Source organism: Canis lupus, chromosome 5, assembly GCF_011100685.1.
Source record: "Canis lupus familiaris isolate Mischka breed German Shepherd chromosome 5, alternate assembly UU_Cfam_GSD_1.0, whole genome shotgun sequence".
Classification (NCBI taxonomy): domain Eukaryota; kingdom Metazoa; phylum Chordata; class Mammalia; order Carnivora; family Canidae; genus Canis; species Canis lupus.
In genome coordinates, this window is record NC_049226.1 from 25,252,161 (window position 1) to 25,276,216 (window position 24,056).

Below are 24,056 nucleotides of genomic sequence, written 5' to 3' on the forward strand. Positions count from 1 at the left end.
CAGGTTAATAGTCTAGTACTGTAAAGATTGCAGTACTGACTTTAATTTTCTGATCTTGTTTCAAATTTCACTCTACCTTGAGGAAGACTGGGTACTACGGAGATGATAAAATCTCCATGAATTATCAGAAGTACTATGCTAGATCTGGTAGGTAGGGAAATTATTTCTTTAAGATATCTCACAAGAATCTTTGAAAGATGTCCACCTGCATTTGGAAATATTGATAAGGGATCATAATATTTCACGAAAGTCAGCTGATTTGAGGTCATTACATGGAATAGGTCTCAGACTGTAATTGAGGTTACTGGAGAATGTAGGGATGAGGGGTTTAAATAACCATCTTAAACCAAATTCTATCATATTAGTTAGATAAATCTTGAATCATTTGTTATTTTTATACTCAAATTAATTTCAACTTTACAGAATTATTGTTTTCACTTACCATTATCTGATTGCAATGCCATTTTAAAGGAATATTATATTTTTGCTTTTAAAAAAAAGAACATAGGGCAGCCCAGGTGGCTCAGCGGTTTAGTGCCACCTTCAGGCCCAGGGCCTGATCTTGGAGACCCAGGATTGAGTCCCATGTCAGGCTCCCTGCATGGAGCCTGCTTCTCCCTCTGCCTGTGTCTCTGTCCACACCCCCACCCCCCATGAATGAAAATAAAATAAAATAAAATCAAATAAAATAAACATAGATGTGGAGAGTAACTAGTGAGTTTAAAACCTGTAACATCTGAATTGTGAATGAAATTTGGCTAAATGTGCTTTTTCTATTCTTGTCGAAAGACTCATTACCAAGACGGAAAAACCATACTAATGGTAAAACCAAAACGCTAAGATTCATATTAAGTTTTGTGTTTTTGTTTTGTCAAAGCATCATTGCCTCATTTAAATGTATTTCTGGCATTTCTAGTATTCTAAATTTATCATGCAGCCTTTCCAGTAATTTCTAGTCTAGCAACATTTAAAGAGCTCTCTAAAACTGAACACATATAACTGATAATCAATTGCCTGTGAATGATATTTGACTGCCACAATGCCTGATATCCGACTGTGCCAGAGTTTTTTCATTTTGGTTTTCATACTGGACAACCCATGGAATTGCAATTGTTTTCCCTGTCAAAGCCTCTTTTGAAAAAATAATCCCTGGTAGTTGCTTCTTAAGAAATTGTTAGGCTTTGGGGCAAAAGATTCTGTTATCTTGGCCGTAACACATTTATTGGACTATCTATGCTTTAATCAAAGTAAACATCTGAGTGATTCCTAGCCTGAGGTCTGCAAATGGATTTCAGGGACATTTGTGCAAATTTCTTTGAGAGCTTCTATAGTTTTATTGAATTTTTGAAGGCAGCATTTCTTAAAATGTAGCTAATGTGCAACTCAGAATCCTTGTAAGACTATAGAGTACTCAGCAGGCTCTTGGTAATTTTAGAAAAAAATTCACACAAATACATTATACATTTGAAATGTAAGATTGCTCATATTTTGTAGAGAAATATACCATTCTTTATTTTAATCATTATGTCCTTAGAGACAGTGAATGATTTAGGACTACATTCATCAGTCTTTTAAAATATTCAATAATCAAGGTGAACTTCAAAATGGTTAACCTATTTTTACATCATTTGTATGCTATTATTATGCCTGCCTGCTGAATTTACCTTTTTGCTATTACATTATATGAATTGCATTACATAAGCAATTCACAAAAAATGAATCTGTATCTCAAAATGACAGTAATTTAAATATTACAATTTTCAAGGATATTCCAAATGTATATAGCGAACGAGACTCGGCTGTCGATATGGAGTGTGAGGGTTTATGAGCTTGAATAGTAGACTATAAAGTGTGATAACTTTCTTAAAGATTAGAAAAAGAAAAAAGTATAATGAGAGATGGTCTGAAACCATCTGGCCCTAGACCTATCTCAAAATTTTGAAAAACATGGCATGAATCTTGAGAGGTTTTCATGTCATTTTCAAACAAAGCACAGTGACCTCTCCAGTAAAATCACATTTTTTTCCAAAATAAGCATAACATATTGCTTCCGGTATGAAACTGATATGTTTTGATATTAAAGGCAGAGAAGAAACCAAAACAAAACAATAGATCATAAATGAAGTTGTACTTCACATACCTTGCAAAAGGATGTGTGTTTTGGTATGGCCAAGAAACCTAAAGCAAGCTGCAATTTTACATGAAATGATTTTCCTAACACAGTGGATTTAAGCCACATCCCATTTTATGGGATTATCAAAAAACTCCAAGTTTTGAAAAGTACACTGTGGAATTAAAACCTCTGCATAACCATCCTTGGAACTTCAAGTGTAGATTTGTTTTTATTCACCTTCTCAAGAATCCAACAGGGGTAGAAAAAAGTCACCCTTAAGAAATCAACCTCCCTCCCAAGCCCATGGAAGGATCAAGTATAAGTATTACACATGCTGCAAGTAAACCAAATTGAGACATAATTACTATAAAACTACTCTGAGAAGTTTTCCTCATTTGGCTAATATGGAGTAACTGGGATGAGATTTACCTTGAAACTTCTGAAAACAGACAAAATATAAGAATCAAAGGCTTTCATTACTTTGGGCATCAGGTAGTTAACAGTGTTGATCTTTAGATATGAGAAAGACATTAAATGAGCCCTGCAATTGTCCCAGTTTATTGCCTGGATAAGGCTTAAGGAGGAGAGCCTCCTCCCTGAATTGAGGAGATGGATGTAGAATTTTGGGGAAGCTAAGACAGCTAAAGTTTGCAGGACAGAATAACACAGAGAAGAAAACTGCACAGAGACAAAAATATTAGCAACCAGCAGAGACACTAAAATATGCAATACAGTACTGATCAGTACATGCCAGTGAGGGAATTGCTCAAAGTATGGGGAAGAAATACTTCAAATTAGCAGAGAGAACAATTACACAGAGCTCACGTATGACTGGGAATAGTGTTTATTGCCAACAATCAGAGTGAAAAACTTAGTAACTAACAGGATATCAGTAGTGGGGAAAATTAACTCTAGATTAAATGTTACTTTGTTCTCATGTAACAAACAAAGTTTAAAAGTCTCAAAAGAATCAATAGTTTTTAAAGAACTATATTCCAGAACAAAGCTCAAAAATATTTACAAAGTATCTAGCACCCAACAAGGTATAAAACACAATGTCTTGCATTTAGTGAAATTACTAAGCATGCAAAGAAATCGGCAAATGTAACCCTTAATGAGGAGAAAAAAAATCAATGAAAATAAACCCAGAAATGACACAAATGGTAAATTTAGCAAAAAGGACAGTTAAAGATTAATCATGAATATATTTTATATGTTCAAAAAGCTAGAGGGAAGACAGCAAATCAGACTTCAAAAGATAAAAATTATGATTTCTGAGATCAAAAACACACTGGATAGGATTACCAGAAGATTAGGTAATAAAGCACAAAATATATATTAATAAACTTGAGGACATAGCAATAGAAAATATTCATAATGAAAAACAAATAGAAAAAATACTTAAAAATTAAAAAGCATTGGTGAACTATGAGACAGATTTAAGCAGCTAATAATTAGAATCTTCTAAGAAGAGGATGGGGAGACTGAAAAAATATTTGATGAAAAAGTAGCTGAAATATATCCAAATTCAGTGAAAATTACAAATATATAGATCAAGAGTTTAAAGAACCTTAAGTACAAGAAACATGAAGAAAATTATACCAGGTCACATGATAATCAAATTGCTTAAACCAGTGATAAAATCTCAAAATCACTTAGAAAATATCTGCTGTATGTTCAGAAGAACAAAGCTATACAATTCTCACTAGAAACAATAGAAGAAAAAATAGAGGTGCAAGATCTTTAAAGCATTGAAAGAAAAACATCTGTCAACCTCAAATTACATATCAATCAAAAACAGTCTTCAAAAAAGAAGAATATTGGGATAGCAATTTTGACTATTTACAGCCCTCATTTGCTGAGTGTCAGAGTAAAATAAAATGGGCAAAATATATAAATTGAGTTTTCCTTTGTGCACATATGTCTAGGATTCCCTAGGGAACCTACCTGTGAATGAAATTTTGGATCAAAAGGAATTTCTTCACATGACTTCTGGAGAAGTGACCATTACAGTTTGTCTCATTCATTCATCTGAGAATCACAATTACAAACCTGTAGTAGATCATGGAGTTAATTTGGAGCACAATGTAAAGGAATTTAGAGTATTTCTAAAGCAAGATGCCTCTTTAAGGACCAGCCTGCACCACCATTCAGAAATTATAAATATGATAAGCTAAAGACAACTCATCAAGCAATAAATCAAAGACAGATTAACTTGTGTTGAGTTTGAAAAATGACAGACCCCTGTTAAAAGAAGGTAGTAATCTGAAAGCTAGAATCAACAATGAAACTGAAATTGCATTCTTCTGTGAAGAGGATTATGAGAACTACAAAGCTAATCCCATTTCATCCTAATGAAACCCTAATGGGGCTTCCTTTTTTGTATACCTGTATTAAACTCTTTATTCAACTAGTGAGGTTTTTGAAATTAACAAACAAAAACAATTTAAAGACTTATTTTTAAAAATTACTTTTTTCAGGCATACACAAGTTGTAATAATTCTTTACACAGAGACATGTTAAGACATGTTAAGAGAAGTCCTTCAGGTGGATGTACATTATATCAGATGCAAACCTGGATCTGCACACAGAAAGGGAAAACAACAGAAACAGTAACTACATGGGTAAATATAGGGACTTTTCTTTTTCACTTTAAACACTTTTCTTTAAAAGATAGCTCTCTTTTTTTTCTCAAGATTTTATTTATTTATGAGAGACAGAGGCAGGCTCCATGCAGGGAGCCCGATGTGGGACTTGATCCCGGGACTCCAGGATCATGCCCTGGGGCAAAGGTGGCGCTGAACCGCTGAGCCACCCAGGGATCCCCTAAAAGATAACTCTTAAATACAAAGTAAGAATGCACTGGAATTTATAACATGCATAAATAAAATGTATGAAAGCAAAAGCATAAAGGCTGGTAGAAGAGAATTGGAAACTCTCCTTTAAAGAATTTTGTAACAAAATTTTGTATTTTTCTTATATTATAAAAGAAATGATAAAATATCACCTAAAAGCAAATTGTGATCAATTTTTTAAAGTGTATGATATAAACCCTAAAGTAACAATTAAAATAGCATAAAAATTTATAGCTTTTAAAAGGGATAAAATGAAATAATAAAAAATGCTCAGTCTCAAAGAAGGCAGAAAAAGAGAAAGTAACCAAAGAACAGATAGAGTATATAGAAGAACACTAACAAGATGGTCTGTTTAAACCCAAAGATATTTAAAAATCATATTAAAGGGGCACTGGGTGGCTCAGCCAGTTAAGCATCTGATTTTGGTCTCAGCTCAGGTTTTGATCTAAGAGTTGTGAGTTCAAGCCCTGTGTTGAGCTCCATGGAGCCTACTTAAATAAAACAAACAAACAAATAACATTAAATATAAATTGTGTAAACATTCTAATCAAAAAGTACAGATTGTCAAATTAGATAAAAAAGGACATTATTATTTTTAAAGATTTTGTTTATTTATTCATGAGAGACACACACACACAGAGAGAGAGAGAGAGAGAGGCAGAGACAGAAGCAGAGACAGACATCCGCAGGGAGCCACATGTGGGACTCGATTCCAGGACCCCAGGATCACACCCTGAGCTGAGGGCAGATGCTCAACGGCTGAGCCACCCAAGGATCCCAAAAGCAGGACATTATTATATGCTGTCTATAAGAAACTTGCAATAAATATTAAATATAAAACACAGCTAGGCTAAAAATAAAAAGGATGGATACAATACATATACCATAGTAACTTTAATCAAAAGAAATCTGAGGTGGTTATCCTAATTTTGGCAAATTAGATTTCAGAGCAAAGAATATAATCTGGGATAGAGAGGGTAATTTCATAATATTACAATGGGTCTATTTATCAAGAGGAAATAAGATTCCTAAATGTTTGTGTACTTAATAATAGAGTGCTAAAATAAACAAAGCAAAAGCAGATAGAACTGCAATTGACAAATCCACAGTGATTGAATATTTTAATACCCTATCTCAAAAATTACTAAAACAAGTAGAAAACAAATAAGGATATATAAAGACTTGAAGTTGGTATTGACCAACTTGACCTGTGTCAGTTATAAAATTCTCCACCCAGCAACAGGTGCTTTTCAAATGAATAAGTGAAAGTAAACACTTATTAAGATATACCATATTTTGGGCCATAAAACAAATCTGAATACATTTTAAAGGAGTCAAGTCATACTATGTAATGTCCTCTGAACAAAATTAAATTTTAAGTAAGTAGCCAATAACAGAAAGAGATCAGGAAAACCCACAATATTTAAAAACAAAAAAAATTAGATTAAAAATATAAAAAACAAAAACCAGATCTCATGGGTATAAAGAGCAGATTGTGGTGGTTGTCTGGGGTGGAGAGTGGAGGGTGAGCAAAACTGGTACAGGAGTTTGAAAAGGTACAGATTTCCAACTACAAAATGTATAAATCATGAGGATGTACAGCATGGTGACTACAGTTAATAGTACTGTATTGAATTCTTAAAAGTACCTAGAAGAATGGATTTTGAAAGTTCTCATCATGAGACAAAATTTTGAAATTATGTATGGTGGTGGATGTTAACAGAACTTATGGTGGTGATCATTTGGCTGTATATACAAATATCATTGTGTTGTATATACCTGAACTCATATAATGTTATGTCAGTTATACCTTGATTAAAGAAATTAAATAACATACTTTACTAGTCCAAGTTTCAAAGAGGCAATATAAAAATTAAAAAATATTTTGAACTAGATGGAAATAAAAACAACTTATGAAAATATATGGGATGTGGCTAAAGTAGTAGTTCAGGGGAAAAGTTGTAACACTAAACAACTTTATTAGAAAAGAAAAATAATTCTCAAGTTAATAATTTTGATTTTTGCCTAGTAAGAAGCTAGATAAAGAAAAGCAAATGAGATATAAGTTAAGAAAAAGATGAAAGAGGAAATGGATAATATTGAAAACATAAACCAAATAGAGAAAATCAATGAAAGTAAATGTTGATTATTTGAGAAGATAATAAAATTATAAACTTCTACCCAAAGTAATCAGGAAACAGAGAAGATGCAAATCATTAATATGAGTATTGAGTTAGGTGGCACAATCTACAGATATTAAAGATATTAAGGGAATATATGAAAAACTTAATGCCAGCGAATATAACAAATAAAATGAGCAAATTTTCTGAAAACACAAACTTTCACAGCTCACAAGAGGAAGAAAAACTCATACCAGATAAGCAGAGTAGTCCTATATCTATTGAATAAATTAAATTTTGATTAAAACCTTTAGTTAACCTTTCCATAAACATTCAGTTTCCACTCTGACATGGGAACTTATCACTCCCATCCTCACAATGAGAAAAAGCTGAACAAATGGAAAATTAAAGACTTTTCTTGGGCCTAATAGGGAAAACTGCCTCCCTACTCCACCAAATCTGGAAAGATTTATCTGGTAGGAACAGTTGCATGGTTATTTTGATGAGTTACTGAAGACTGTGTGGACTTGAGAAAGATTGAGAAATTCTTGGGGGTAAAGCATTAGGGTCTCTGCATGTTTAGAGTTAGTCATTTGGGAGATGCAAATTAGAATGACAATAGGAGGGACGCATGGGTGGCCCAGTAGTTGAGTGTCTACCTTTAGCTCAGGGTGTGATCCCGAGGTTCTCAGTAAGAGTTCTGCATAGGGCTCCCCACAGGAAGCCTGCTGCTCCCTCAGCCTATGTCTCTGCCTCTTTCTATGTGTCTCTCATGGAGAAATAAACAAAATCTTAAAAAAAAAAAAAAAAGAACCACAATGGGATACCATGATACAATTATTAGGCTGGCTAAAATTAAGAAGATTGTACATATCAAGTGTTGATGAGTATGTTGATGAATTTGAATCATAATCCACTGTTAGCAGGAATGTAAAGTTGTACAACCACTTTAGAAAACAGTTTGGAAATTTTTAAAAGTGTGGATATGTACCTTCCATATTACCCTACACCCCATTCCTAATATTTTCCCATGAAAAATGAAAGCATACATCTATATAAAGACTTGTACAAGAATGTTCATAGCAGCTTTATTTATAATAGCTCCAAACCAAAAAAAAAACTCTAGTGCCCACAGCAGGTGAATTGACAAACTGTAGAACATTCATACAATGTTATATTACTCAGAAATCACAAGAAAGTACTGATTCAGAAAATTTAAAAAGCTCAGTTTGGTTGCATCTTTCAACAATTATAGTTCAATGAAAGAAGCAAGTCAACAAAGAGTACATAATTTATGATTCCATTTGTACAAGGATCTAGAAAATGCAAACTAATTTACTGTGGTGGAAAGCAGCTAAGTGATTACATGGGGAGGGGATGAAATGGGGTGTGAATCAGGAGAAATGGATTACAAAAGGCACCAGAAACTCTTTTAGGTGATGAATATGTTAATGATTTTGATTACAGTATTAACTTTGTGTGTACATAAATATATAAAAATTTATCAAATTGTTTACTTTATTCATGTGGATTTTATTTTATGCCAGTTATATGAAATAAAGTTGTTAAAAAATTACTGATCTAGGACTAGTGAAGCCTTTGGAGTTTTTGCAGTAGAAATGCAAAACTTGGGGCAACCCGGGTGGCTCAGAGGTTTAGTGTTGCCTTCAGTCCAGGGCCTGATCCTGGAGACCTGTGATCAAGTCCCACGTCGGGGTCCCTGCGTGGAGCCTGCTTCTCCCTCTGCTTGTGCCTCTGCCTTTCTCTCTCTCTCTCTCTCTCTGTCTCTGTGTCTCTCATAAATCAATAAATAGGGATCCCTGGGTGGCGCAGCGGTTTGGCGCCTGCCTTTGGCCCAGGGCACGATCCTGGAGACCCGGGATCGAATCCCACGTTGGGCTCCCGGTGCATGGAGCCTGCTTCTCCCTCTGCCTGTCTCTGCCCCTCTCTCTCTGTGTGTGACTATCATAAATAAATAAAAATAAAAAATAAATAAATAAATAAATAAATAAATAAATAAATAAAATCTTAAAAAAAAAAAAAGAAATGCAAAACTTTATAGAAGCGACTCTTCTACAATCCAGAGTACTGTTCAGGAAAATAGCCCTAGAAGAACAGATTACAATAACAAAACAACTATAAACCACTCTGTGTGTTGTATGGAAGTGTTGAATCACTATATTGTATACCTGAAACTAATATTACTCTATATGTTAACTAACTGGAGTTTAAATTTAAAAAGTGAATGTATTAAGTAGTAAATTAGGTAAAATTAAATGGAGAATTAATGAGCCAAAATTGGCACTGAAAGAAGTCATTTAGAGAACAGAATAAATTGACTGAACATATTAAGGAGTGACTAAAAGACATGGAAAACATTTTAGAATAAATATAAGAAATAGGGTGCATGAGTGGCTCAATTGGTTGAGCAGCCAAGTCTTGGTTTTGGCTCAGGTCATGGTCTCAGTGTCCTGGCATGGAGCCCTACATCAGGATCCACACTCAGTGAGGAGTCTGCTTGAGATTCCCTCTCCCTGCTTTTGCCCTTCCTCTCCTTGCTCTGTCTCTCAAATGAATAAATAAATCTTTTTTAAAAAAGATTTTATTCATTTATTCATGAGAGACATGGAGGGAGAGAGGCAAAGACACAGGCAGAGGGAGAAGCAGGCTCCATGCAGGAAGCCTGATGTGGGACTCAATCTGGGTACCCTGGGATCTCTCCCTGAACAGAAGGCAAACGCTCAACCACTGAGCCACCCAGGCATCCCAAATCTTTTTTTTTTTTTAAAGAATAAATACAAGAGAGATAATATGGAAAGAAGTAATGGGTAAGAATTTCCTAGAAATCAAGAATTCATTAAATAAATAAAAATAAATAGAAACCTGGAGTCAGAGCGAACTTAAAGTATCTCAAGGAACAAGATACCATTTAAAAAGCCACCAGAAAGAAAGACAGATCATTTGAAAGGAGTGCCAATTGGATTGACACCAGTGATCCTATCAGACAAAATAGTGGCATAATGGAATTAAGAATACTTAGACATATTTAGGGCATAATAGAGTAATATATTGAAAATAACTGAGCAAAAAATAACTATCAACTGAGGATTCTATATATGTCTATACTACTTTCAAGAATAATAATGAAAAAAAGAGACAAAGACTGAGAGAGTTTACTAATCACAGACTAATCCTTACTGAAAAATCCATTAAAAGTTTACTTCAGAATGAAGACAATTGAATCAAGAAAGGAAGTATCCAGGTGAATAAAGAAATTAGTAAACAGAGTTAAAACAAAATTAACACTGACTGTGGAAAACAATCTTTAATACTGATTAATCTGAGAATTTTGAAAACAAGGTTTAATAAAAATTAAATTTAATAAAATTTAATAAAATAAAATTTAATAAAATTCTAGACAAAAATATAACGTGGAATTTATGGAGCAGCAAAGCAAGAATTTCAATGTCAGAAAAATCTATTTAATATGCCTAATTTAAACCTATAAAAGAAGAAAAAAATGAGTATTTCAGTAGATATAGATAAAACATTTAATAACAGCCTAATAGCCATATGTATGAGAAAAACAATGACAAACTGGGCACAGAGGGTGATGTCCTCAATTTGGTAAGGAACAATCTGCATAAAACCAAGAGGAAATATCACTTAAAATGATGAAATTTTGTTTGAATGCTCTCATTAAAGTCAGCAACAAAACAAGAATGCTTGTTATTATTACCCTGGTTACTGATCCCAACCATTGCAATAAGATATGAAAATGGTTAAGATTTATAGTTAAAAACAATGAAATAAAATTGTTATTATTTGCAGACTATAATGTCAACATAGAAACTCCAAGATAATTGGCCCATAAGCAGAGTGAAAAGAATACAGTAAAGTTTCTTTAAAAAAAAATTATTTGAGAGAGAGAGAGAGAGAGAGAGAGAGTGTGTGTGTGTGTGTGTGTGTGCATGTGCACAGAGAGGGAGGGCAGAGGGAGAGGTAGAGAGAGAGTCTCAAGTAGACTGTGCTGAGCACGGAGCCCAATGTGGGGTTCAATATTATGACCTTAAGACCAGGACTTGAGCCGAAGAGTAGGAGGCTTAACTCATTCTGCCACACAGGGACCCCCTTCTTTTTAATGGTATGATCTTTACACCCAACGTGGGGTTCAAACTCACATCCCTGAGATCAAGAGTTGCATGCTTTATCAACTGAGCCACTCAGGTGCCAGCAAATTTTCTTCATAGAAACTTTATACAAAATAATACTATATTCCTATAGATCAGAAAAATTAAAAATAATTTTAAAAGATTGCTATCTACATGACAATAAAAGTATAATGTACTTGGGAAAAATTCAAAAGATACACTATTTGATCCAAAAATAGATTGACAGAATAGAATAGAGGGCTCAGAACCAGCCCACATATTTATTGAAACTTGGTATATGGAAGGTGGCATCTGGAGAGTGACATCTGTGCATTTAAATTACATGGAAGGGCAGAGGTTATCCAGGAGGAAGCAAAGTGAATTGGGTCTGTATTTCTAGTATGCAGTAACAAGGACAGGAACTGGATAAGTAGAAGATGGCAAAAACTCCTTTGAACCTAATTTGGTTCAGAGAGGCAGAGGAGGCAGGGCTACGCAAAGAACCACACAGACAAGCTATGCTCGCGGGAAATAGTCTGGCATTTTAACTCCATCTGTAGTATTAATACCAATCCCATGCTTATTCAAACTGGGAAGCGTTTGTCATCTTATTTTTGATTTATTCTATATGCTTAAAATATAAATCAAAACCAAACCTAACATTAATGACCACTATTATATTTAAATAGAAAGCTAAATGGAAGTATTGGCAAAATTCCCTCACATTGGCACCAGTGTGGAATAGCAGTAACTGATATGTTTGCCATACTAGCATATCATCTGATTTAGAATTGATTGAATCTCATAGATATCAGATTATAAATCAGATATGGATATATAGAAGGTGCTTATATAAGAAGTATCAGTGATTTTGGTTGTTCTGTTCTCTATGCAAACTTATGCTCCAGGGGAAGAGATTTTTGGTTGGGATGAACAAATATTCAGAGAGCCATAATTAAGACTAAAGAAATAAGAGCTGTATATGAAGGGGGATTGGATTTGTGATGCAAATAAGAGGCTGTAGCTGAATGTGTAGCTATACACGGCTTCTCCCTCCAAAGAATAACTGGTGTCTGAACTGTTTATCTTATTGTTGGCTCCCTGTTGATGGTGATAGGCTATGATACACTGTCAGCCACCTTGCCTGACTTTTTGTTACCTTATGCAATGTCAAATCCAGATACCATGGAACCTCAAGCTTATACAATTTAGGAATCCCCTTGAAGAAAACTAATAGGAAATTACAAATGCAAAATTAGGATCCAAGCTTTAATATTTTTCTCTTCTACTTTCATATTCATTGTCTAAATATTCTTAGATATTGTGATTCTTTTCCTGAGCTTCATGATTTCGACTATCAGAGGTTTTAATTTTTACTTAAACAAAGGAATTTATGACATGTTGAAGCTTCTGCCTGCCTACAGATCAACCCTGATAACATAGTATTGGGCATATTTTAAAATAAAATCATGTTCATATGCTGTAATAGAGCATGAAGAAATATTTTTCAGAACTGAATGCAGCCAAAGGAATCTAATTACTTCCACTATCTCCAAAGTTGGAATATTCAATCTTCTGGCATATGAACATCATTTTTTAAATCTCTAAAGTATCTTGTGGAATCCACAGTTTCTTTTTTTTTTTTTTTAATTTTTTTTTCTTTCTTTTTTTTTTTTTTATTTATGATAGGCACACAGTGAGAGAGAGAGAGAGGCAGAGACACAGGCAGAGGGAGAAGCAGGCTCCATACACTGGGAGCCTGACGTGGGATTTGATCCTGGGTCTCCAGGATCGCGCCCTGGGCCAAAGGCAGGCGCTAAACCGCTGCGCCACACAGGGATCCCGAATCCACAGTTTCTTAACCCACATTCCATCTTAAAAGACAAAGCTATCTGAAAAAGAAAGACACTACATACTTCCTGCTATTCCTAATATTTTGAGTTTAGATTTTTAATTTTGTAGAAGTAAAAATTAAGAAAAGAAATTTCCTGAGTCAGAACCCATGGTTCAAGCTAAGCTCTTAGTCTGTGTAAATACCTATTATCTTACCTCTTGCTGAAACAACTAATATTGTTAGTAAAATATTATTAATATGTAATGTATGCTTTTATTTTACATATATGTGTTATAATTCTCATCAAATGTTTACCTGAAATTTTTTAAAAATATTTTATTTATTTATTCATGAGAGGCACAGAGAGAGGCAGAGACACAGGCAGAGGGAGAAGTAGGCTCCCTGCAGGGAGCCCGATGTGGGACTCGATCCCAGGATCCCAGGGTCACAACTTGAGCCGAACACAGATGCTCAACCACTGAGCCACCCAGGCATCCCAGAAAATGTTATTGGAAGCATATATACAAACGTCCATCTAATGATCCAGAGATCTTGTAATTTTGAGAAACATTCTTTAAGTTTCTTGAGACCCCTGAGAGAGTAAGAACCATTTAGCTGAAGGTTGCCTTAAAGGTCTGTAGGGTGTCTTGATGGAAGAATAGTGCTCAGTAAGGTGAATCATCATGGGTGAAGGCATTCTTATCCACTAAGATTCTCTCTTTGGGGAAGATCAAATCCACACAGAGGAGAGGCAATAGGCAGTATTCGATGCAAGGATATTAGGTGGTAGAAGTGAGCATGCACAGAGAGGTAAATATGACACAGGCAGAGCAGAAACCCCAGGATATGGAGCAACATCTTGTTTCTGAGACATGGCATGTTTACTGCGGCAGAGCTGCTGGAGGATTACTGGGGTGATTTTGGTGTTCTGAAGGATGTTGAATGATACTCTCTTCCCACCAGTTCCCCATGCTCCCTTCCCAGTCCCAGCGCTTCTTGTCTTACTTGCAGTTGTGACTTTGTTAAATTAACATTCGTTGGGGATCCCTGGGTGGCTCAGCGGTTTAGTGCCTGCCTTTGGTCCAGGGCGCGATCCTGGAATCCTGGGATCGAGTCCCGCGTCGGGCTCCCGACATGGAGCCTGCTTCTCCCTCCTCCTGTGTCTCTGCCTCTCTCTCCCTCCCTCTCTCTCTCTCTCTCTAAGTCTATCATAAATAAATATATAAATCTTAAAAAAACAATTAACATTGGTCAAGTAGGGCCCCAGTGTGTCAGATGGATTTAACAAAGGACCACAGGAGAATTAAAATAGATAATTTTATTACTCTCAAGTTTTGGAGGAGGTACAAGGCATGCTCAGAGAGACCCCATGGGGGAGGTCAAGGCAGCGTGCAGGCAGGATCTGGGGCACATGCCTTTATTGCAGTCTGAAGGTGAAGTGCTTTGGGGTTCCCTGGCTAAGGCCAGATTGGTCAATACAAACCAGAAAGCTCTGGGTTTTGGTGAACTTCTCAGGGGTCTTCTCTAAGGGGTGTGCCAAGGGAAGGCTCTAGGAGATAGGGACAATGCTTTTCTCAAGGGCGTAAGGGCAGTCATAACAGGAAATTACCTTTGCTTATGACTCTATGGGCTGTTATCTAGGGCATGCTCTGGGGGTGAGGTGGGGAGGCTTGTGTCAGTTCAAGACCCCTGCAGGCCCCTGGTCCCCACAGAATGGAAGCCGAGACAGCAATGGTATGGAGCAGACCTAAATTCTCAGCATTCAATTCACCCTTTAACGTCCCATTACTTAAGAGTGATTGCAATTAAATGAAGTCTATTTAATACAGAATAACTCTAATGATTAAAGTAGCCCTCTTAAAATCACCATTTTGTGATGAAGCATGCCATATCTGCCATCTTCATCCTCATTTTCTTTCCATTTTTTTTCTTTCCTCATGGATAATGTTCAGAATTTTGCTTTTATCCAGTAAAATCAGTTGTCATTCTAATGAGCTAAGGAAGTGCTAAATTTATTTAAAATTAAAGATTGGAGTTTAAATTGAAAGCTAAGGAATCTGAATCCAAAGGAACTCTTGTACATGACAGTGCTATGAACTCATTGGTGTTCAATTAACTGCATCTATGTGTAAAATGACCCAGGGCAGAAGAAGAACAGCCTTAAAACATCATGAAATAATAAGACATTGTTATTTATAACAATAAGTGAATATAATATGTCCAGTTTGATATGGAAGGAATTTTAGAGCAAGGTGCAGTTATTAAAACTGATCTTTGATCAGGACATGAAAGCTAAGAGCAGTTATTAAAAGCTACATACTTCCATCCTTTCCCTTTGTGAACTCAGATTGGAGATAATTTACAGACACATTACAACATAAACAGCATATGAAAGGTCCTGTTCCAGAGTAATTTGAGTTTCAGAGGAGAAATATTTTCTTTTTCCCAATATGATTGCCAGAAATACTTTAAGCACAACAAAGTGACCCATTAGACTTTGATGCTCTCTACAGATTGGGTTGTTTTGGAAATAAGTAAAATGCTATCTTCTCACGGAAGCCACAAGTCAGCATTACTCACACATATTCACCCAGTCACCTCCTGACTTTCTCATCACAGGAAAGCACTTAGGGAAAACCACACCCTGGATAAGAAGAAGATCAGAGATAGATCTGATCAAGATGGATCTGTACAAGATGGATCAGTGTACAGAAACAACTGGGTAATATGCACCATTTTGTCAGAGGGGTCTTATTTCATAGGACATAGAAAGAGAGTGAAATCATCAAGCAAAACCTGTGTTTACCAAAGATTTGGGGGAAATGTCATAGGTACATAGAACTTAAGACACATCTCTAGTAAGGGGAGAAGAGAACTCCCATCTATTGGTTACTTGCTATGTATGGGGCACTTTCTATATCCTATCATAATTTAACATACAGGTTCCTTATGTTAATTTTGACGTAGCTGTCTGAATGAAATTTTGTCTTTACAAAGCATCAAAGACTTGCTGGTAGCCACTAATGATTTTGCTCCCAACCAGTTTACTTGCTCATCTCCTCTGCTATACTATTAGCTCTTGTATGGTCAGGGCCATGATGTGTTTTCACTGTGGTATTCAAGAGTTTTGCAGGTTGCCTGACACAAAGTATTACTTTAGTAAATGTATGTTGACTGAGCAAACAGAAAAGCCATTGGGCTGCCCCAGGTGGTGGTATATTATCCACCTATGGAACTATCCATACAGTGATTCCTCCTCCAGCGGAATATTTGAGTCTACTGTTAGAGAAAGCCAGATACTCTATTAAATATGCTCAGCACTACAACAATCTATGAGATCCCTCATCCCTCTTTTGTAAATGAGGAAACTCACATGCAGAAGGGTAAAGAAATTTTCCCAAAGTAATTCTTTCTTTTTTAATCTTTTTTTCCCCCCAAGATAATTCACTCAATAGTAAGTGATCGAGCTGAGATTCAATAAACAGATCAGTCTGACACTGAAGGCTTCCCACACTCTTCGTCCATACTAAATTCCCAGGAAATTCCATTTTATCCTTTGGCTTCTTGACGTTTCAACTGACAAACCCTCTCAAGGAAGCATTTTCCAAATTGGGGATGAGGTCTGGGAGAGCAGGCAGTGGGTAGTGTTTCTGTTGTGTGTGAGGATGAAATGCCTCTAACATCTTTGGGAACTTTACTGCCCTCCAGGAACATAACCCCTCTCTGAGTTACTTAGTCAAAATCAGCCTTTGATCCAGATAAAAGTTCTTTCTGGCACTCTCTGCAGTTCTCATTTGCCAAGAGAGATTACTCCAAAAGTTGCATTTTGGGATTCAGAATTTGGTTTTCACATTGTGTTGTTTTGCCATCGCCCTCAGCTTCTGACGCCCAGCAGAGTGCTGGCTCCTCTCTGCCTCCAGTCAAAGGGGGAGGTCCTTAAGCCCGGCACTTCTGAGTTATATTCTCTTCCACACCTGACTTCAAACACCAGGGTTCCTTAGGTAGTCTCCTATCCACCACTCTCGTCTCAGGAATGTGAGAAGAAATATGCAGAGTTGGGGGTGCCTGTGTAGCTCACTATGTTAAATGTCCAACTTTTAATTTCAGCTCAGGTCATGATCTCAGGGTTGTGAGATCGAGCCCTCAATGGGCTCTGTACTCCGTGGGGAGTCTGCTTGGGATTCTCTCTCTCTCTCCGTCTGCCCCTCCTCCTGCACGTGTGCACTCTTTCTCTCTATCTCAAATAAATAAATAAATAAATAAATAAATAAATAAATAAATAATAAATAAATAAATCTTAAAGAAAATATGGAGAACTGTTTTCTCAGTTCTGACAATTCAGTTGCTTCTCTACTCCCCAGTCATGCAGGAGTTACTTCTCGTATTTGCTACCTCCATGTTACCTTTGCAGTTGTTCAGTGCCTTATTGGTAATTCTTGACATAAAATTCTTTCTGCTGAAGTAACTGGTGTGTAGGTTTTGCCTCATGACTGAGTACTGGCTGACACAAGGATTCGGCAGCAGGAGATTATGAAACTTCCTCCTTTTCATCTAGAGAAGAGCCATTACGGTTACTCAGAAACTTTGTGAATCTAGGTTTTATTTTTTTCAAGTGTTCAGGACAGACTGATGGATGTGTGTCTGGGGTCTACTCTGGGATCAATCAACTTTGCTAAATGGGAAAGGGTCAGGTAGTTAAAATGTGTTTCACTGGGAGCTGGCCCCAGAGAAGGAGAAATTATGTGAAGGGCATATACTATATAATTATGATTTGGGATAATTCAACAGTCCTAAAGGACTCTGTCCTTTTAAAAAAAAAGATTTTATTTATTTATTCATGAGAGACACACAGAGAGAGGCAGAGACAAAGGCAGAGGGAGAAGCAGGCTCCCTGCCAGGAACCTGATGCGGGACTTGATCCCAAGACCCTGGGATCATGACCTGAGCCAAAAGCAGATGCTCAACACTGAGCCACCCAGGGACCCCAGGACTCTGTCCTGAATCACAAAAGGAAGATAGCAGTATTCCCTGCAGATTTGGTATTAATTCTATTACACCATATTCTATTTTTAAAAGTTGATAAAAAAGAGACATAATTTAACTTGCCATTGATAGGAAGAAAGAGAAAGAGGGGATTGGGGGAGGGAGGAAAAAAGAGAGAGAGAGAGAATATGAAGAACAAAGTAGTTAAGAGTAATTTGGAGTTACTAATGGATTTTACTCACCAAACAAGTATCTCTGCCATGCTCACATCCAGAAATGTAGTCATACTGCTACCTAGTGAGTTCTGTAGAGGAAATATTTATAAGAAGTCTTGGAATTCATTAGTTCAAAATCATAGAATGTGAGAGCCAGAAGGAATCTTATGATTTATGTTGATTCCTTCTTTTGACAAATTGAAAAACTGAAATTTAAAGAAGTCAAATAGCTTGCTTAAGGCCATCCAATTTGCTGGTGGAGATCAGAGACTACACAGAATCTCATTAAAGGAAGCTTAACATTTGATAAATATTTATTTAGCCTTGTGTCATATCTATTAATTTAAAAACATTAATTGGTGATCTTTCAAAAATACATAAAGGCAGAGAGAATAGCTTACTGAACCCTTCCTTACATGCCTGTCACCCACCATCAATAATACATGCTCATTATAGTTAATTCATAAATAAATCCTTTATTTATTCCTTTTTGAGCTACAATAGTTGGTATATTTCAAGGAATTCGTCCTTTTATTTTCTTATTATTCTTTGAATAGATGGAAGATCTGTAATGATGTACCTCGCCCATTCCTGATATTGGTAATGTGTGAATTTTCTCTTTTTTTTTTTTCTATATTGATCTGACTAGAGATTTATCTGTTTTATTGATCTTTTAAAGTGTGAGTCTTCCAATTTTGTTCTTCTTTTTCTATATTGTTTGGCTATCCTGTGACCCATGAATTTTAGGAAATATAAATTTTAGGATCAGCATTTTTCTTTTATGGCAGCTGGGCAATTGATTTCTTTATGTTCGTTTTGTATCCTGGAACTTAACCAAATTTGTTGATTAGTTCTGACAGTTTTGGTAGAGTCTTTAGGATTTTATATACATGGGATTATAGCATCTGCAAATAAAGATAGTTTTACTTCTAGCTTTCTGATATGGATGCCTTTTATTTCTTTTTCTTTCCTAATTGCTCTGGCTGGGACTTCTAGTACTGTGTCAAACAGTAGTGGTGAGAGTGGACACCCTTATTTTGCTTCTGATCTTAGAGGAAAAGCTTTTCACCATTCACCATTAAGTATGTTAGCTGTGTGCTTGTCATATGTGACTTTTATTATGATGAGATATGTTCCTTTTACACTCACTTTGTTGAGAATTTTTATCATGAAAGGATGTTGCATTTTGTCAAATGCTTTTTCTGCTTCTATTGAGATGATGATATGGTTGTTATCTTTCTTTCTATTAATGTGGTGAATCACATTTATTGACTTACATATGTTGAAATATTCTTGCATGCCAGTGATAAATCCTGCGTGATCATGGTGTATGGCCCCCTTAATTGTGCTATTGAATTCAGTTTGCTAATATTTTGTTGAAAATTTTTGCATCTATATTCATCAGAGTCATTGGCCTCTAGTTCTCTGTTCCTGGCATGTCCTTATCTGGCTTTGGTATTCGAGTAGTGATGACCTCAGAAAATTGAGTTTGTGAGTATTCTCTCCTCTTGAAGTTTTTGGAAGAGTTTGAGAAGGATTGGTGATAATCCTTTAAATGTTAGGAACAAAATGTTTTAACAATAGGAAGAAACTTGGGAAGACTGTTTAATTAGAATCATTCTTATAATAGGGCCTATGCTAGTGATTGACCTCAGACCTTGCAGAGGCAGTATGAACAACAGTGTTGGTTCCAAGGTGAAAAGGGATGGGGAGCCAAAGGAGATGGTGCAAGGGGAGTTTGTAGATTTCTAATTATTAACCTGACACATCTGTGTAACTGCCTGCTCCATATTGTCACAATTTCTCTTTTTTTCTTAAATCTGATCTCCACCAATCCTTTATTTTTACCACCGTATGCAGGTATCTTCCAATTTCCCCTTCCATATGTACTTTTCACTCTGTTTGCCCCAAAATGCTGACCCACAGCAATAGGCTTCCTATTTCTCCAGCTTCAAGCTGAACTTGGCTGATAGAGAATTGCAGGTATTGGGGGGTGGGGTGGTTGGTGATGAGGTCAGGATATTTATTTCCCTGGTTCTCTCTCTTCAGGGTCTCCTTGGACTTATTGCTTTCTTCTTGAATGATGAAGGGCCACAGTGACTTCCACATGACCCTCTCCACACAGTTATTTCTCCAGGTTCTAGTTATGTTTCCATCATCATTCTGTGATTTCCCTGGTGCCTGCTCAAATCTTTGTACATAACCCCTTTGTTAAACTCTCCTCAAATTTTTTTGAGTGTGCCCAGCTGTTTCCTGCTGGGACCCTGACTAATATAATCACCACGCTCACCATCTTGCTGTCTTCCTCACTCTATTATCCTTTCTTTATTTGAAGGAAACTAAGATGAATGCCTTTTCCTTGCAAAGCATATGTTTTAGTTAGATTTTTGTTGTTGTTGTTGGTTTGCTTTTTTGTTTGTTTCTAGGTTTCAAGGAGCTAAGACACGCTCATGCTGCCTTAAGTAATATGAGTTTATCATGAGGCCATCAATAAGATAGTAATTTCTATTACAAAGTTATCTTTAAGAAGAAGAGCTGATATTTCACAAAGCTAGATCTCAAGGGAACTGGAAGGCAGTCTACTTTCTTTTAAGTCATAATCCTGACAGAGTACCAGGGAGTTGTAGCCATATTTTTCTAGGTTCTCTCTTGATCTTATCCTCTCCTTGGGATCCTGGGATCATACCCATACCCTTTGGAACCAGTAAATCCAAGGCCATAGGCTTGGTGGCTAGGTATTCTGGGTCATACATCTGATAGCCTTGGCTTGAATCCTGACTTTACTAACTGGCTGTGTGCCTTGGGCAAGCTGTTTCATATTTTCTTAGACTTAGGCCACTTGTAAAATGGAAATAATGACTAATCTTATTTTATTTGATTTTGGGGAAAAATTCAATCTGAAAATGATGGGCTGGGTAAAGAATAAGTGCTCAACAAATAAATGTAAGGTACTGCTATGATCATTTCATTATAAGCAAAATTGTTTTGGTAATGACTTAGGAGAAAGTAAGTCACTGAACCCCCAGTTGAGCTGCCAGCTCAAGGCAATAGACAAGCCTCTGGCGTTTACATGATGTGATCAAGGACTGTATACAAAGTTACTGAAATGGGCATAACCAGGATCAAGATCAACTATTGTTAGGATACCTTGGGAGACTGGTCACAGCATCAGCTAAACAGTGAACACTGGTAAGCTGTGTGTTTCAGTTGCTAGATGGGGCTCACTCACTCCCCCATGGAGTTGGGTTGGAATAATCTCTCAGGTCTAGGGAGCAGACATTCTCATTCATCTCTCATGGCAGGGATCCGATCCGATCCGATCCTATCCTATTCTATCCCCCAATCGTATTCCTTTAGTGTGATAGCAACTTCTCACTGTCTCTGCTATATTCTGGGCATCATATTTTGGCTTTTGGGTCTTCAATTCTCTATGTCTTCTTTTCGGGCTCTCTCAGAGAAGTATATGATCAGTACAGGTGGTCACCACCCTCCCTACTTGGCAGAACTTTCCTGTTAACCCATCCCATGGGCCAAAGGATTCCTGTGGACTGACTGCCTTTGGGTCTGGAGTCCATTCCTTATTAAATCAGCTAATCCATAATTTGGGGGGTAATGTAGCAGTAGCATGGTGACTGATGTGAAAGTAGTTAAGAAGGAGCCCATAGGCAGGAGTCCCTTAGAAGGAGCTTTGCACATAATAGGTGTTTCAGAGATTTGGCCTACCTAGTAAAGAATATAGATGCTACCACCCATATGAATTGTATGGCATGTAAATTATACCCAAATAAAACTTTTTGGTGGGAATGGAGCAGAAAAGACAAATGACACTGAATAGAGTGTGTGTAATGACCATTGAGGGGCACGATTGACACCAAATATTGGTTGACCTCTACCATGTGTCAAATACCATATTAACTGTTGAATATAATATTTTTGAAATAATACTTGGGTATTATACTGGGGTATAAAATCTATATTTCACTTCTTGGTAGAAATACAATGTGGATGGCATTGCAGCATAGATTTTTGTTTCTCTTGGCTTGTGATAAAAAGCTATATTTCTATATCTTGTCCATTATGTACAAAAATATTTATGGAGTGACACAGAATGTCAAAGAAATTTATGTTTCAGATCAGGCAAACTTTCCCTCTAAGCTATCACTTCAAATATTGAGTAGAATTGTAATTTTGGTAACTCAATATCTAACTGACAATATAAAACTAACTGTACATATTTTTTTCATTTCCTGGAGAAGTAAAAAAGTAGTTCTTGCCCTCACAATGAAAATAATTTTAAAGCTGCTACTGTTATAGGTATATAACAATTATTTTCATGGTCTTGAATCAAGCTGTTTAACCTACCATTTCCACAACTCACTCCTTCCTTCCTTCTATCTTTATTTCCTACCCCCTTCGCTCCCTCCCTGTCTACCTTTCTTTGGATCTGAGTAGAAAATGGGTGAGAGAATACAGAAGAAATGACTGTTTTGTTTACCTAAAGGAGCAGTTTCAGCTCCACTGTCCAGCAAAGATAGTCATTATCTCTTTTTCTTTATATAGGCATATATAATGGACACTTTGCCATATTTACATATTGCTTAACATTTATTCACTTACCTGCTCAGCAAATAGTTTTAGTACTTTCTTTGTGTCCGGGTATAGTCTTGCTACTGGATATTAAAATGCCAACAATGGTCCTTTTACAAAAAAGAAATTATTGTCCATTGAGTGATAAATAGTATCCTGCAAGTGGTCGTCCCTTCAAAATTTGTCAATTCCTATGTGACACAGTGTTTCAAAACAGGGAAATAAAAATTTAGTTAATAAAATCAGTCAGGAGCTAGATCATTCCGCAAAGAGTGTTCAGTCTCCGAGTAAATGTATCACCCTGCTTGAGATTATGCCACACCAGACTCAGCCATTAGCTCGCTGTGGTATTTTAGATATGGAATCTCAGGCACAAAAAGTACCAGAGTTAAATTTTGATAGGTTATGTCAAATTGCCCTCCAAAGCTGCTATAATGATTCGTGTTCTTCCCTACATTGTACAAAACTGCACTTCTCATAAACTTGCCAATCCTGCATATTATCAATTTTGTGTGACATTTTAAGCTAAGCTCAGTGCATAGAACAGATGGAGGCTGAGCTGTAGTTGAGATGAGAGCCTAGCTGGGGAGGGCCACAGCCCTGTCTAGTTGGCTTCTCCTCTCCCTTCCCTGTGGGTCCTCAGTGGCATCTCTCAGGAGTCCCAGAACTCCATTAACCATGGTTTAAGAATCGTGGTTTACTAGTTTGCCTCCATGGCTGTAATTGGTCAGTTCCTCATGAGTAATAGTAATATGTGTTTTCTGGCATTTGAAACAAAGGTATTTAGCTTTCAGATTAACAGTGTGTTTCTTTTGTCAGTAATCTTTGACTTGTAGTTGTATTTAAATATTATTTCTCCAGAATAATTAGTTCTCCAGACACAAAATAAAAAGTCATTATATGCTTGTGCGCTGTTTTAAAAAACTACTAACCAAGATATCAGTAGGATACCAATATAAAAAGCTTTATTATCATCACTGCTCAAGTGCCACACTCATTACAAGTTAGGCCAAGTATGTCTTATTAACTCTTTCAGGTCACAAGAGAAACGTTTAGCAAACTCCAGGGGTAACATCTCCAGATTTAATACACTAGTGTGTTCCATTGTGGCCTGAATGGCTTTTCAAAGGACTGAACTAATGTCTTTGGAAATATTCAGGCTTAGGTTGGGAGGCTTGTAAATACCAGGACAGTCCAA

General features: G+C 36.4%; 1 pseudogene; it reads left to right on the plus strand.

Moving 5' to 3' along the window:
• Positions 1-4,098: 4,098 nt before the first annotated feature.
• LOC111095859 lies at positions 4,099-4,468 on the plus strand (annotated as a pseudogene).
• The last annotated feature ends 19,588 nt before the right edge of the window (positions 4,469-24,056 follow it).